We start from the raw sequence: 14728 nt of genomic DNA, 5'->3' as shown, positions 1-14728 counted from the left end.
GTGTATAATACTGGCGAATGAAGAAAGTAAAACGATGAATCAAATTGTTTCATGAATAGATCAATTTTTAATCAAATAAATGTCATACACAAATAATATAATTATGAATATATATCCATTTAAAAAACTAATATAATTTAAATTATCTTTATACCTCTCCATTATTCAACAAAATTGTTAGATTTGATATTTTCATTGAATCGTTAAAGAGTTATTAAACCAGTCATAAATCTATGTAGATAATAATAAAATCAGGAACGATCAGTCATAGCTTAGCTTTTAATAAAAGCGTTTTAGGCGTGAAACTATAAGCTAGGCTTTTCCAGGCTTAGGACTATCGTTTTCTTGCTGCTTCAAACATTTTGCTTATTCAATATCTGTGCAACATTTTTCTTCATTCTTTTCAAATGAATTGTTTTTTCTATTCATTTTATTAATAAATATTGGTAGGATAACGTTTATTAATATTAATTCTAATGTTATTAATATAAGTCTATAAATACAATGAAGTTATATGAAAATTAATTTTTTTCTAATTATTATTATTATTTTTTTATCACTACAATCATTCAAAATCTATTGTTAGAGCAAATTATTTTCAACACAGTTTTTATGATTCAATCTTACAAACAATGTGTCTTAATAAATTTATTATAAATTTTTAAGATTTTCATTCCTATGTTAATTAATATCAAAAATATATTATACCAGTAGAAAGGAAATATGGAATATTATATTGTTTTATTTACTTATACAGCTCAGATGAAAATAATGAATAGTTAAGCTATAAATCAATATTTTAATGATTTTTTAATGATATATAACGATACAGAATTAAGACTATTAATTATAACAATTCTCTTTTTGGTATTCACAAAACATCATAGTTCCAATAAGGATAAATATATTACAATGTTTGAATAACTTTAATTCAAAGAATAAAGAGCTGTTAAAATCTACATTTATTTAATTAGTTATGTTTTCAAATAAAAAAAATTTATAATTATATCCATACGATGTCTTACACAAACAATATTAAAAAAGTTTATAAATTATTATAACAATATTCAAAACAAATTAAATGCCTGATCTGATAACATTTTGGATAATACAATAATATTTCAGAGAAATTCGAACGTATATTTTAAAGAGATTAATCGTATACACAAATTATATTAAAATTATAAGATAGTGTAAATCATCATAAATAGTAAATAATCCAAATTTAGCTCATACTAACGAACTTAGTGACAATATTCTAATGAAAAATATTTGCTTATTATTAAATAAATTACATTAGTACCTTTTAACGCTTCCATAAAATTCACGAAAACTGAATTAATTTCAAATTCAAAAACTTTGTTATAAATAGTTGTACTTAAATGAAACGGTATTATGAATTGAGTTTAAATTTTTAAATGCACTAACAGAAAATGATTCAATTTAATGACATTTAATAAATTGTATATCAATAAAGAATACATGCAATATAGCATGGAAATAATCAATTGAACGGAAATTATTAATGCATAATATTCATATACAGTTACACATATTTGGATTATTAAGAGAAATAATTTGCGGTTGAGATATATTATTAATTTATATAATTACTGAAAAATTCATTGACACGCTGATAAAAAATGGGCAAAGTTCCTAAAAGATGAAATATAAAAAATACAAGCATGAAGTTTCCATAGGTAAATGTCAAATACAATTTCAACGAGACTTAATTATTAAAATAAACAGCCTTGATAACAGCAAATAAAAATAATATAATATATATGTCTAACTTGTAAGTATTTGTACTTGTTATGAATATACATATATATATATATATATATATCCATATATATATATTGTTTAATTAACAAAAATGTCAAAGAATTAAATTAATTAAAACAAATTGTTAATATATTATAAATGTTGAAATAATAATATCGTTTAAGTTATTTTTGGAGTGGTTAAATTTCATAATTTCAAATATAAAAAGAAAGTAGTTTGTAAAAATATAAAAATACAATCCGGTGTACGAGATAAACCATTTCAACGGCAATTAGAAAAAAAAACGAAATTTGAAGCTGTAATAATGTATAGTTCTAATATATTTTTAATTCGCAAATAATGTAGAGAAAAAGTTTATTGAAGATTCTAAAATTATAAAAAGTAATTATTACATATAACAATAACTGATGTATGGCATAATTACTTAATGAGTTTATAAATGCCGACTTTTATTTATAAGAAAAATGATTATGAAATGAATAAAAATTTTTGAAAGTACCTATCGAAAAAATATATTTTATAATATATTCGAACTAAACTCTATTTATAAAAGATATTTTTCACAAATAGGGTATTTAAGAATAAAAGAAATAATAATATTCCATCATAGAGTAAATAATACATAAATTTAAGAACTAGATTAACCGAATAGGAAAATTTTCAATAAAATTAAAATAATATATTTCATAAAAAAGTTAGTCACCGTCATAAATCAGTTGCAAGTTCTTAACTTTTTTCATTAATCAGAATAAATAATTAAGGAATTGAAAGATTTCTGTATTGAAAAATGTTTATATAAAGGAATAAATTTTATGAATAAGTGTTAAGATAACAATTATGTTTGAAAAAATCACAACACCTATTTAAGTGCTGATCTACATTATCAGGAAGCAGTATGACATAAAAATCTTATTTAGAATCATTAAGATTAATAAATTAAATATTTATTATATGTAGATATAGATATATAGATGTAGCTCTGTATTATATTGAAATGCAATTAAGTAATAAATGTTAAATGATTTATAGTAAACATTCGAAAATTAGTTAAATGTATTAATTATTGAATATTTATGATATTTTATTAATGAAATATTAATTTTTTTTCAATTTTTTGTATTTATTTCATTTATATATGTCAGTTTACATGGTTATATTGTAAAATAATGAATGGAAGCTTGGAGTTTTTAGTATTCATTTATTTAATAAGTATTTTAATATATTTTTTAATGAATTGAATTGTAAAATATAATTTAGATTACAGTTGATTTTATGTTCCTTATATTTACGGACAAATCCAAATCAATTCATAGTAAATACATTTTTTAATTCTACATTTTTCAAATAGTAAGTGATAAAAATAAAGTTGCTCGCTAAATGAAGAATTTATTGCAAATAATTGAATAAAATATCCAATATTAAGTAAGAGAATAATTAAATAAAGAAAACTTTTTTTGAATTATAACATTGGAAGAAAATTGAAATTCGAGCATCATTCTTTTCACAAAAGCATTCCCTTATAAAAAAGTATTGCCAAACACCAAATTTTCTTTTGAAAATTTGAACGTTTGTAAATAAAGATAATAAATATATTAAATATTTAAATATGAAAATTGCATTTACCATGATAGATGGAAGAGGCTATTTATAAATATTTAGTGGGAATAAAAAAAGTAATTAGAGCCTAAATAGTTGATTTCTTAAATAAAATATTAAAACACAAGGATTTGTATATTTTAAAATATCATTTATCAGAGAGATTTTAATCACAGTATTTCTTAGTGCAACATTTATAAAATAGCAAAATTCTTTAAACAAATATTATTATAAAAAATAAAAATAGAAATTGTATAAATGTAATTATAAATCTATTTAATAAATATATTAATATTTAATATTAAAATTAATGCTATTCAATAATTCAATATATAATTTTATTGATAAATCAACACAAATCTTTTAAACGTAATGAAACTAATGAAAAAATATGTATTTATATATAAGAGAATATTTTATAATAAAATTCATTATTAATAAAATGAATTTTGACAAAATTTTATGACATTTTTTGCTCCATTAAACTTTTTAATTTTATTTATATAAATTTAAAAAAGATTATATCTATAAGCTTAATCCAGAATTAATTTATTATCAACAAACCAATTGAAATTTTTATTGATGATATAATAAATATCAATATTAAAAGGCTATTTTACTAGGTCAGTGGTACAAAACTTCTTTCTTCGTTTATAATCATATTTAAGTTATCCCTATTGTAATAGTGATAAACTCTTTTTATTATTAATTCTAATTTCACTTATCATCCAGCCGATTAAAAATCCAATAAAATCTGTATGAACATACACATACTGTCTTTAATTTAAAAACCTTTTTAATCCAATAATGTCTTTCTTTTCTTAATTAGAAATACCTATTAATTTTATCTGAAAAAATTAAAATAGAAGACGATAATATTTTCATAACCCAGCTAATATAATTATATAGGATTTTTATATGAAAGTTTAATTCAATTTTTGTTAAAAAAACTTATATGCATATATGCATGTACGTATAGTTGCCATTATAGGGCTGTGTATATATGTGTATATCTTGCTTGTTGTGCAGAATATCATTAAAATTATTAATGATTTATTTAATGAATTAATATGTTACTATTCGCATAATTGTTTCCATTGAAATATTTGTTATAAATAATAAGTAGATATTTGAACGCCTTTTTAATTTCTACAATCGTACATAAATGTTTCTGTATGAGCGTTATAATATGATACGAGCCATTACTATCATATTTATTAAGCAATCATATAAATATAAATTAAAATAGAATTGAAAAGATTGCAATTGTATTATGCAAGCATGAGACACGTGAGAAAGTTTTATTTATTTGTTTTTGCAGAGGGATGGCGAGAGTCGATGCTCGGGACTTCGCGTCGGTTACTGTCCAGTATAGGGAGTTTCTCAAGGGACAACTCGCCCTGCCCTTTCACAGTAAGTAAACGACACAGGGAACACGAGAGAGATGGAGCCAATAACTATTCGTTCCTGTGCAGATCCACATTCGCTTTTGGTTGAATTCTCTTCATGCCGAGTTCAATTATGAGATTACCAGTTCACTTTATTTATCTTAGCTTACGGCCAATCATTTCCTTTTTCCTAATTGATTTATACGTTTCGTACATGAATTAACCTTCAATTAATATTTTTTCTCTTTTTTAAATTATTTAAAATACTCCTTTTCAATAATGAAACATAAGTATTCATAAAACTATCGATAACATTATTAGTACAAATAAATAAATGTATACTTATAGCAACAATAAAACTTTATAAGTTATGTTATAATTTTACTTTTTTTTATCAGTTTGGACAAGTACATTATTTTACTATTTATCAAAGCAATTCTGACTGTTGTTTTGTGTTAATATATTTTATAAATAACTAACAATTTTATCTTTTTACCTATTTCTATGTATTAATTATTTACATATACATATTTGACGCGATAACATATTTATTAAGTATTATATGTAGGTTCCTTCTTAATTAAGATATATTTAATATTTTAATTTTCACGAATTATAACTTTTTTTAATTTTTATAACTACACTAATATTCAATGATATTCAAGTAAAATTCAATGATATATTTATTGAACAAAGCATAAAATTTATGTACAATACATCACTCTATGTTTTTTTATTTATTTTATATTTAAGAAAATGAAAACTTACACTTTAAACAAACAATTTTTTTATAATATAATATATTTAAAGGTAAAGTCTTATCACGTTAGAAAATATTTAATTTTTCTTACAATAACAAATTTAAAAAATAATTATTATTTCAAATCTATTATTATTTATTATTATCAGTATAAATCATGTTTATGTTAAATGTATTTATTTCACATCTAAATGCTTATTCTTATAAAAACATTTAAGATATCTGAATGATTTAAGTAAAACGATCGTATATATTCTTATACTTGCTTTATCTATATTTCAAATATTTTTGTGAATTGTATCTTTAAATATTATTACATTTTTAATATAAATAATATACTAATATTTTTAATTGTATTCGGTAATATCAAATATAAACATTCAATGTTAGAGAATAATAATAATTACAGTCAAATTATTAAAAATATTGATCATGTTTTAGAATAAAAATAATTTTTTATTAAAAATTTTAATTTAATAATGTTGTTATTTCAATTGTGAAAATACAGTAATCCGATGAAAATGTAAAATCCTTATAAAAGATTATATTTGTATGAATAATCATATTGTTATTAAATGGAAATATTAGAAATATTATGCTTTTATAATTATTAATTGTAATAAAATAAATGAATAATTATTACTGAAATTAATGCACATTAATATAACCATTTTTTAATGATATATAATATATATAATATGTTCGTGCGAATTGTAGTTGGTACTTTAGTTAATAAGTACAATTTGGAAAGTAAAATAGAGAAGTATTGCAAAGTAAAACATACAGAAAAGGTAGTTTGATATCAAAGTAAGTGACGAATGTCACTAACTAAACTCTCATCATTGCTGCAAGGGGATAAAGAGGCGATTCCTATCCTAGTCCATTTCATGATTAAGAGAGAACTTGACCGAAAGCATACACTACTTTGAGTCTACAACCTTCATCAATTCAAATTTTACTTTAGTTTAGAAGTCTTTATAAAATGAAATTGATTTTTCATTTATATTTAATATTATCAATCGTCTTTTCCTTTTAAAATTGATACAAACAAATTTTCAATAAATTACTAAATTTAAAAATCTTCTTGTAGTAATTATTCTTAGGCTATATAAAATAATTACAAATAGAAACTATACAAATTGAACAATTATAGTAGTATTACTTTTATTATAATTCCATTAATTATAAATTTTATCCATATGTCAATTTATTTATTAAAATTTATAATTAAAATTCATATAATAATACTATAAAAGAAAATTTTCGTTTACATCGTATAAAGAATTTTTTATTTATGTATGAAAAAATTTTATTAGATTTTTAACAAAGTAATAGATTATCATAAAATGATTTATAAAATAGAATATTTAAAATGAAAATTTTACTAAAGCAAAGGCCCTACCATCGCTTAAACTACATTATATCTATCGCTGAATGTAAAATTAGTTAAAAAGTTTAGTCCAAAGTATAATTTATTATATTATAATAAAATTGTGGATAGTAGTTAGTAAATATAAACTATTCGAGTTATTTTGATGCAAATTTAATGAAATATATCATAATAAATAATAAGTAATATATATTATTTGGCTTTAAACAATCATGACAGAAACATTTAAATTAAAAGATGGAGATTTAAGTTATTTTTCAATAATAAAAATGAGATAAAATCTAACAAAGTTTTTAATATTTTCGAATATATTTTTATATCTAAATGAATATAAATTTTAATAATATGCTTGACAAATTTTGCTTTAAAATCATTTAATTTAAAAACATTTAAAAAATACTATTCTGCAGAAAAACTGAATTATATTAAATAAAAAATGTATAATATATAATTAAAACTTAATTCTATATTATATATAAAATTTTATCATTAATTATATTTTCTTCCTTTTAAATTTAAATTATTTAAAATAATTGAATACTCATAACATTAGAAAACATTACAATAAAAGTTTGAACATTAGTAAAATAGTGTTATCGTTACTGTACATATTTATTATTAACATAGAAGTATAAACTTTAACAATAAAGTGCTCAATCTTTATTTCGAGTACTTATATATATATATATATATATATGAAAAATGTGTAAGGGTGCACATAAAAACGAAAATGACTCGTTATTACAATAGAAGAGCAGATGGCATGTAACGCATGCCAAACGTTTGTTCTTGTTCTCGGTGGCTGATTGAATTTTGATTGATTTATAATTAAATTAGCCGTTATCAGAGGTACATGAAATTGCCAAGCTTTTATCTGTGCTTAGAGTATCGAAATACTGCAAAAAAGATATTTATGTGTATGAACTTTCAGAGCCAAGTATGTAATAGAGAGATCATATTAAACGGTTATGTGCTGTTCCTTTAGCACTTTCATCGATTGGAAATCCACCACTGTGATAACTGAGGACTTAACAATTGAAATATTTGGCGCTTATACTTAACACATGGGTATGGGAACAGATTTTTAGTGTGATCAAAATATGTTAAAATTAAAGTTAATTATATACGTGATTCAAATCAAGTATTACAGTACATTGATATTTTCTGTTATATTTTATCAGTACACTGATAAAATGTTACATGTAGTTCTGATACCTGTAAATTTTTTTTCATTAAATTATAAAACTTACATACAATATTATATGAAAATTAGAATTCCAATTGACTTAGAGTTCAACAATTGAATTCAATGCAAATTTGCCAACTTATGTTTATTAATGTTAAATATATTTTATGGTACAAAAATTTTGCAGTAATTATTTCATATATTAAGTATTACATTATATTTTTAATGTATGAAGCTTGTTTAATAAATAATTGAATGCTCATGCAAATGTTACTATTTTTTAACGTAAATATATTTAAGCACATATAGAGTAAATATGTAAAATAAGATTTTCTTCACAGAAATTTTCTTAAGAAGTTTGAATATTAAGTCGTAATATTCACTTTTGTAATGTTTCAATTGTTTTTAATTCGTAGCAAATAAATAGATTATAAAAAATATTGATTATTTTGATTTTAGTAAATTCTTAATAATTTAATTCGCATTGTAACTTATATTCATACATGAATACGTATTTACGCAGACTTTATTTGATTTATCCATTTGAAAACTCACCAAAAATTCATCCATGAAAACGTAAATCTAATTCAGCTGTTAAAGTTAAACTTAATATTGGTAAAAGTAATTAGGAATACAGATGAAAGGCAAGGTCAATTAAATGTAAACATTAAGGCATAGGAAACATGGAGACGAAATGAGTAAGAGACGAAAGAAAAAGGTATATAAGAAGATTCGATTTGTGGAAGCGAAGTATGAAAAAGAAAACTTGATAGAGTAGGAGAAAGTTTGCCAGAGAAAGGAAAAAAGGTTGGCAAGTAGTAGTGACTTGTCGTATTTGGCCGGTGGAAATATTTCTGGTAGTGACAGGATTGCCGCAAGGCTTCTACCGCCGTTGGGCAGACTACAAAGATAGGCCGGGGTGTTACTAATTGGTGGGGTGCTGAGGGGGCAGCATAAGGGGAGAGAGTAAGGGGCAAAACCTTGTTATCTCTTAATTGCTACGACCCTACGCGCTGTTTTGCATTGATGAGAACTGCGCACGCTTGTAACATCAACGAACTTCGCGTCGCGGTTGAGAATAAAGGGGGAAACGAGCTCACGGACCTACAGATATGCGTAGTCCAACCACATATCTGGCTTTGCAAATCTTGTACTTCTTATCTGCTTTCAGTTGTTACTTGACTTTATTATCATCATCTATCTTCTGTAAAACAATCTTTTTTTATTTCATCGAACCGTAGATAGCTTTTTCGTTTTAATAATATTATTTTTAATTAATAATTATATTTTGCATTATACTTTTGTATATAGAACAATTTTTTCCAATGTATTGTTGAAAATTTCAATTTAAATGACGTGTGCAAATACTGATAATAATAATATTCCGTAAAAGAATATATAATTATATATCTTATTTGAAATTTGCAGTAAGTATATATTTTTTCATTAAAAAATTATTACTTAAAAATAATTATCATTTAAAAGATTAACTATTATAGTAATAGCCATTTATGTAAAGAATAATCTACACAAAAATCTGAAGCTTTTATAAATTGTTATTTCAAGTGTCTTCATACTATAAATTTTCAAATACTTATAAGAATTATTTATTGACTAAATGAATAAATATATTAATAATCAATTATATATCAATTTAAACAATTTTATATTCGCGGAACTAATTTCCCTTACAAATATCTAAGTGATTGCATCTTATTTATAAAACAAATACGAATTAGTTAAAATCTCAATTCTATTTTATTCAGTTTATTATTATTACTTAAAAAGTAATATCTACAGATAAATATATATAAAACATATTGAATAAATTTTATATTTCGAAGAAGCTCCTAAGAATTTTAATCTCTAACGAAATATTTATGGTCGAGACAATATACCAAGTAGTGGTAATAAGATTGTAATTATAGAAATTAATATATGCAATTCCAATTTACTAAACAAATTTTTATACTTAATTTTCAATACGCCTTCTTTTATAATAATTTTCATTTATAAGTAATATAAGTTAAAAATTTTTAATTAAAAAAGATCGTAAAATAATAATAGTAAAAAGATTTTATAAATAATTCAAATCAATGAAATAAACAACAAAAGTGAAATGAATTTATAATGTTAAGTATTTAAGTAAGAGCTATAGAAACTCTTATATATTATCTACTTCTTAAATGCATATAGTTATTTTTTTTTTTTTACATAAAATCATTTGTAATAGTATCAAATGGTATTGAAATTATATAAAAATATGTCGCAATTTGGTTAAGGAAATGATATTAATATAGAAACAAAGTATACTTTTAAAACGTATAAGTAATAGGAAAGTTTTGATCCAATAGAACGATGATATTACGAGTTGAGAAATTTAATGATTGGATTGAGCTAATAAAGAGGATATTGTTCAGTTGTCACATAGAAATCTGTCGCAAGTACAAAATATTTAACCTGTACCTGACTATAAGTTTAACACGTGCTGACGAAGGGTCGCGAAGGCAATCATTTCAAACTCAGTGAGTTCGAATAGCCAACACGTCCGATTGATTATTATCATTAGCTAACGATGGGTCGACACAAATGAGTGTAATTCAGTATGCCTATCGAAGTATTTAAAAGAGAAATAGAGAAAAAATATATATCAATAATAAAATCAACATTTGAAATTGAAAAAAATTATGTTGCTGCTTATATGTATAATGAAAAAAACGTTTTTGTAAATATAAATTTTTACTATTTTTTAAATAATTGACCAATTCATGTTAGTTTGTGATGCAATATATATGTAAATGAAATTATCAGTATAATTATATATATATATATATATATTTTTTTTTTGTTTGTTTTATGTTTTACTATTTTTTACTATAATGTTATTTGCATTAAATTAAAAAAAATAATTTTTTCATCTTTCCTAATGATTAAAACACGAAAAATCTAAATTCATTATAAATCATATATCATTAAGCGGTATTGATTATTTTACTGTTATTTGAGAAGCGTTTCAAGTTAATTGTTTTGATTTAATCCATTTTCAAAAATACAACGGTATATATAAATTACCAAAACGTATTGAAGAAGAATATTATTTAAATACAGTTTTAAATTTTCGAAAAGAACAAAATCTACGTGTATTTTCATATTCGCATTGCAAAACACATTGCTTTACATAATTAAAATAATTATATATTGATTTTTAACACTGATGTATATAGTATTATAAGTATATTTGACCTAAAACATTTAATATTGATAATGTCAATAATAATGCTATTTATACTTCATGATTATTTATGTAGATTTAATAAGAAAATTATTATTTTTACGTACTATATACTGCAAAAATATTACGTTGTCGGACATTATAAAATGTTTTATTTTATAAATTTAATATATTTTACACCGAAGCATTTTTATAGAGTTTTTAAAACTACATTTACATTCATGTTAAATAAATTATAGAAAAGTGTTGAGTAAATTGTTATAATAAACGTACACACATAGTTATGTGTATAGCTAAGTGTGTATATCTGGTTATGTTTGTGTTTATTGCATTCTGTTTTCTTGTGTATATGCATGTATCTGAACATGCGAAGATGAACAACAGTAAATACAATAATAATATATTTAAATAAATAATCATTCTTAATTAATATTGTATTGATGTTGTCTTTATTTATAAAAGTAAAAATTCTACAAATAAATATGTAATAAAAATAAAATACTTTACTTTTATAAAATATTTATCATTTTTTTCTTCGTTGTATTATCAATTATTTATAGATTTTTCTTTTTGTTTAAATTTTATAAACAATTGAGTATAATAAGTAAATTAAGTATACTTATTTATAAAACGTTGTTTTTATATATGTTTTTATACATTATTTATTTTATAAATTAAATATTTTAATCAACTATAACTTTATGCAGATAATTTTATATAACACTTGAAATATTATTATTTCATTTGAGCACACATTTAGTATATTATCTTTATCGATAGTTTTTGAAGATTTTATAAAAGTTAAGTAATCATTGACAAATGTTATATATTGTATTATGCATTGTTTAAATTTTCTATTTAGCCTCTTTTACAAGGCATGTAATAAAACATTTTATTTGAAATGATAAAATTCTAGTAAAAGAAATTTTTTTTAATAATATAGTCTTGTCTTTGCAAATAAGAAATTAGTAAAAATGTTAACTCACATAAACATTTATTTCAATCAATTTATCCTCCTTTCGTAACTAACCTAAAAAGTTTTAAAATACCATCTTAATGTGAATATACAGCATATACATACATGCGTGTTAAATTACTCTCAAAAGATCTGAAATCCAATCGTCTTTAACGTTGTCTTTTCAAAGAATTCACATCACGAAGCGAATCTCGGGATGAAGTCGTAACGAGTTCCATTATCGAGGGGCGTCATGAGTCAGTCAGTTTGATTTTTTTCTCTTATTCTCTTTTTCTCTGTTCAGTCTCTCATCTATTGCAAGTATACAAAAAGCATCGAGTCGTCGATTTTTCGTGTGCGTGCATGCGTATGTTTCGTTATCTCGCGGCTCTCTGAATTCCCAGGAGCTTTGCAGCTCATTGTTATGCACCGTTGCGATGTTGCGCTAACGACTTTTCTGCTGACAGTCATAGGCTTAGTTTGACGCTCTTTTCCTTTTTATTTCTTTTTCTTTTCCTTTTTCTATTCCTCCTTCACTATTTCTCTCTCCCTCTCTCTTCATTTCGTACTCTTTTTTCTCTCACTCCCTCTTACAAACTTGAACGAAACAGAGAAATGCCCACATGTTATACGTAAAGTTGTTTTTCCCTTACTTTGTCACATTCCTTCCGCGTCCTCTAAATATCTGTTTTTTGACTTCCATAAAGTTTGTCATGTACTAGAAATTTTATTATAAACATTTCATCGATAATCTGATAACTTTTAAAAGATATTCCTTTTTTAACTATTTACATATAGAATATATTTAACGAAGAGAATTTATCGTAAGTTATATATGTATTACATAGATATTTGAAAATAATATTCTTAATATATTAAAATGTTACTTTCATAGTTAATAATAAAATAAAATACAGATTCTATAAAAAATGAATAATTATTTAGTAATTATTATATTATAATCCAATACATAAATTATTTATATTATTTTTTTATTCATTTTACTCATTGATATACTATCATTTTATATTATTTAACTGGCTATAGTTACATTTAAATACTTTATAATTAAATATCAATTAGCAAATAAAAAAATTCATACATTAAATTATATATTGGTTTTGCAAAGAATACTAATTCTAAAATATTATTATAAATATTTAATGGAATAAACACATATTTTTAAAATAAAGATTATTTCTATTAAAAAATATATAAGAAACACATTATAAAATTTAGAAGTAAATCGATATATATTTTTATTGTATAAATGTATAATTAAAACAAATTTTATTGTTTTAAATTTTTAGATTGTTTCGTATTTTCATTGTACCCGAAATAGCATATTTATAAAATTAGTTAACTTATTATTTAAATTTACATTTGACATTATTATTGTTATGCTTATTAAACTTAACATTATCAAATTTAAACACTTATTGCTTATAAATATAATTCAGTGTTATTTTATATTTATTTTCAATAAAATTAAATAAATGTGAATTACAGATTTTTAAAATGAATTTAGAATAAGAAAATATAAATATACCAATTAAAAAAGGCTCATATAGTTATTAAATTACAACGTGTAGACTAAAATATAAATTTTGTTTTTTATTCTACAATAGTTATTGTAGACTAAAATATAAATTTTATTTATCTTCAAAATGGTGTTGACTTGAAAAAATAATATTACAATTTTATATAAACTATTATTTACAAATTTAAAAATTTAATTATTTTATTAATTTTATTAATTTTCGATATTTGTTATTACCTAAGACTATACTTATATACACCTAAGGAAAGCAATTTCAGTAAAGACTATTAAATTCTTTAATTCTTAAATATACATTATTTATAACTATATAAAAAATCATAATCACGATTAATTATTTAGTTAAGTATGAACATGTTTTAACATGTTTTTATGCAATTTATTTATAATAAATAATTTGCTACGTATTTTCTTGCAGTTTAATACAGTGTTACGGATTATCACGCTGACGCTTGTACAATCGATCGAGGTTTTGATCAGATGAAACCGCATCAGACCCTTCTACTAGTAGAGTGCGAAAGAGACGGCAAAAGAGTCTAAGAGAGAAAAAAAAGAATTCAGAAAGCTCCCTTTCGTATCGGAGGCGGTGGCCCATCGGCAAACACTGGGCAAACCAGGCAAATTGGCAAACAACAGGAGGGAGCGTGTTTAGTCGGCTGGAGCAATTACTGATTTTGCGTGAGCGTATGCCTAGGAGAGCTCGACGCTCGTGACTCGAGATTGTGCACGCGTGTATTTTCCGGGCGCACACGTGTGTCGGAACACAGAGGATTCTCTGGTGACGACTAGCTTAAAAGAAAAGAAAAAGTTCCTACGATTGTGCGGTCTTCTTGTAATTGGAGGGCGATCTTTGAGCGTGCGAACGTGCGCCTGCTGAA

The 14728-nt window shown here is 22.8% G+C and overlaps 1 long non-coding RNA gene across 1 annotated transcript in view; it reads left to right on the top strand.

Annotated features, from left to right (window-relative positions):
• LOC105368214 (uncharacterized) overlaps nt 1–14716 on the top strand; it is a 38376-nt gene extending 23660 nt beyond the window's left edge. Inside the window, exons 3-4 of the long non-coding RNA XR_913101.1 lie at nt 4703–4794; nt 14269–14716. This is a non-coding gene — a long non-coding RNA (uncharacterized LOC105368214). The remainder of the gene's footprint in view (nt 1–4702; nt 4795–14268) is intronic.
• The last annotated feature ends 12 nt before the right edge of the window (nt 14717–14728 follow it).

Source organism: Ceratosolen solmsi, unplaced genomic scaffold (genome assembly GCF_000503995.2).
Source record: "Ceratosolen solmsi marchali unplaced genomic scaffold, CerSol_1.0 scaffold6, whole genome shotgun sequence".
Lineage (NCBI taxonomy): Eukaryota > Metazoa > Arthropoda > Insecta > Hymenoptera > Agaonidae > Ceratosolen > Ceratosolen solmsi.
This window is presented reverse-complemented; position numbering and strand designations above follow the sequence as displayed.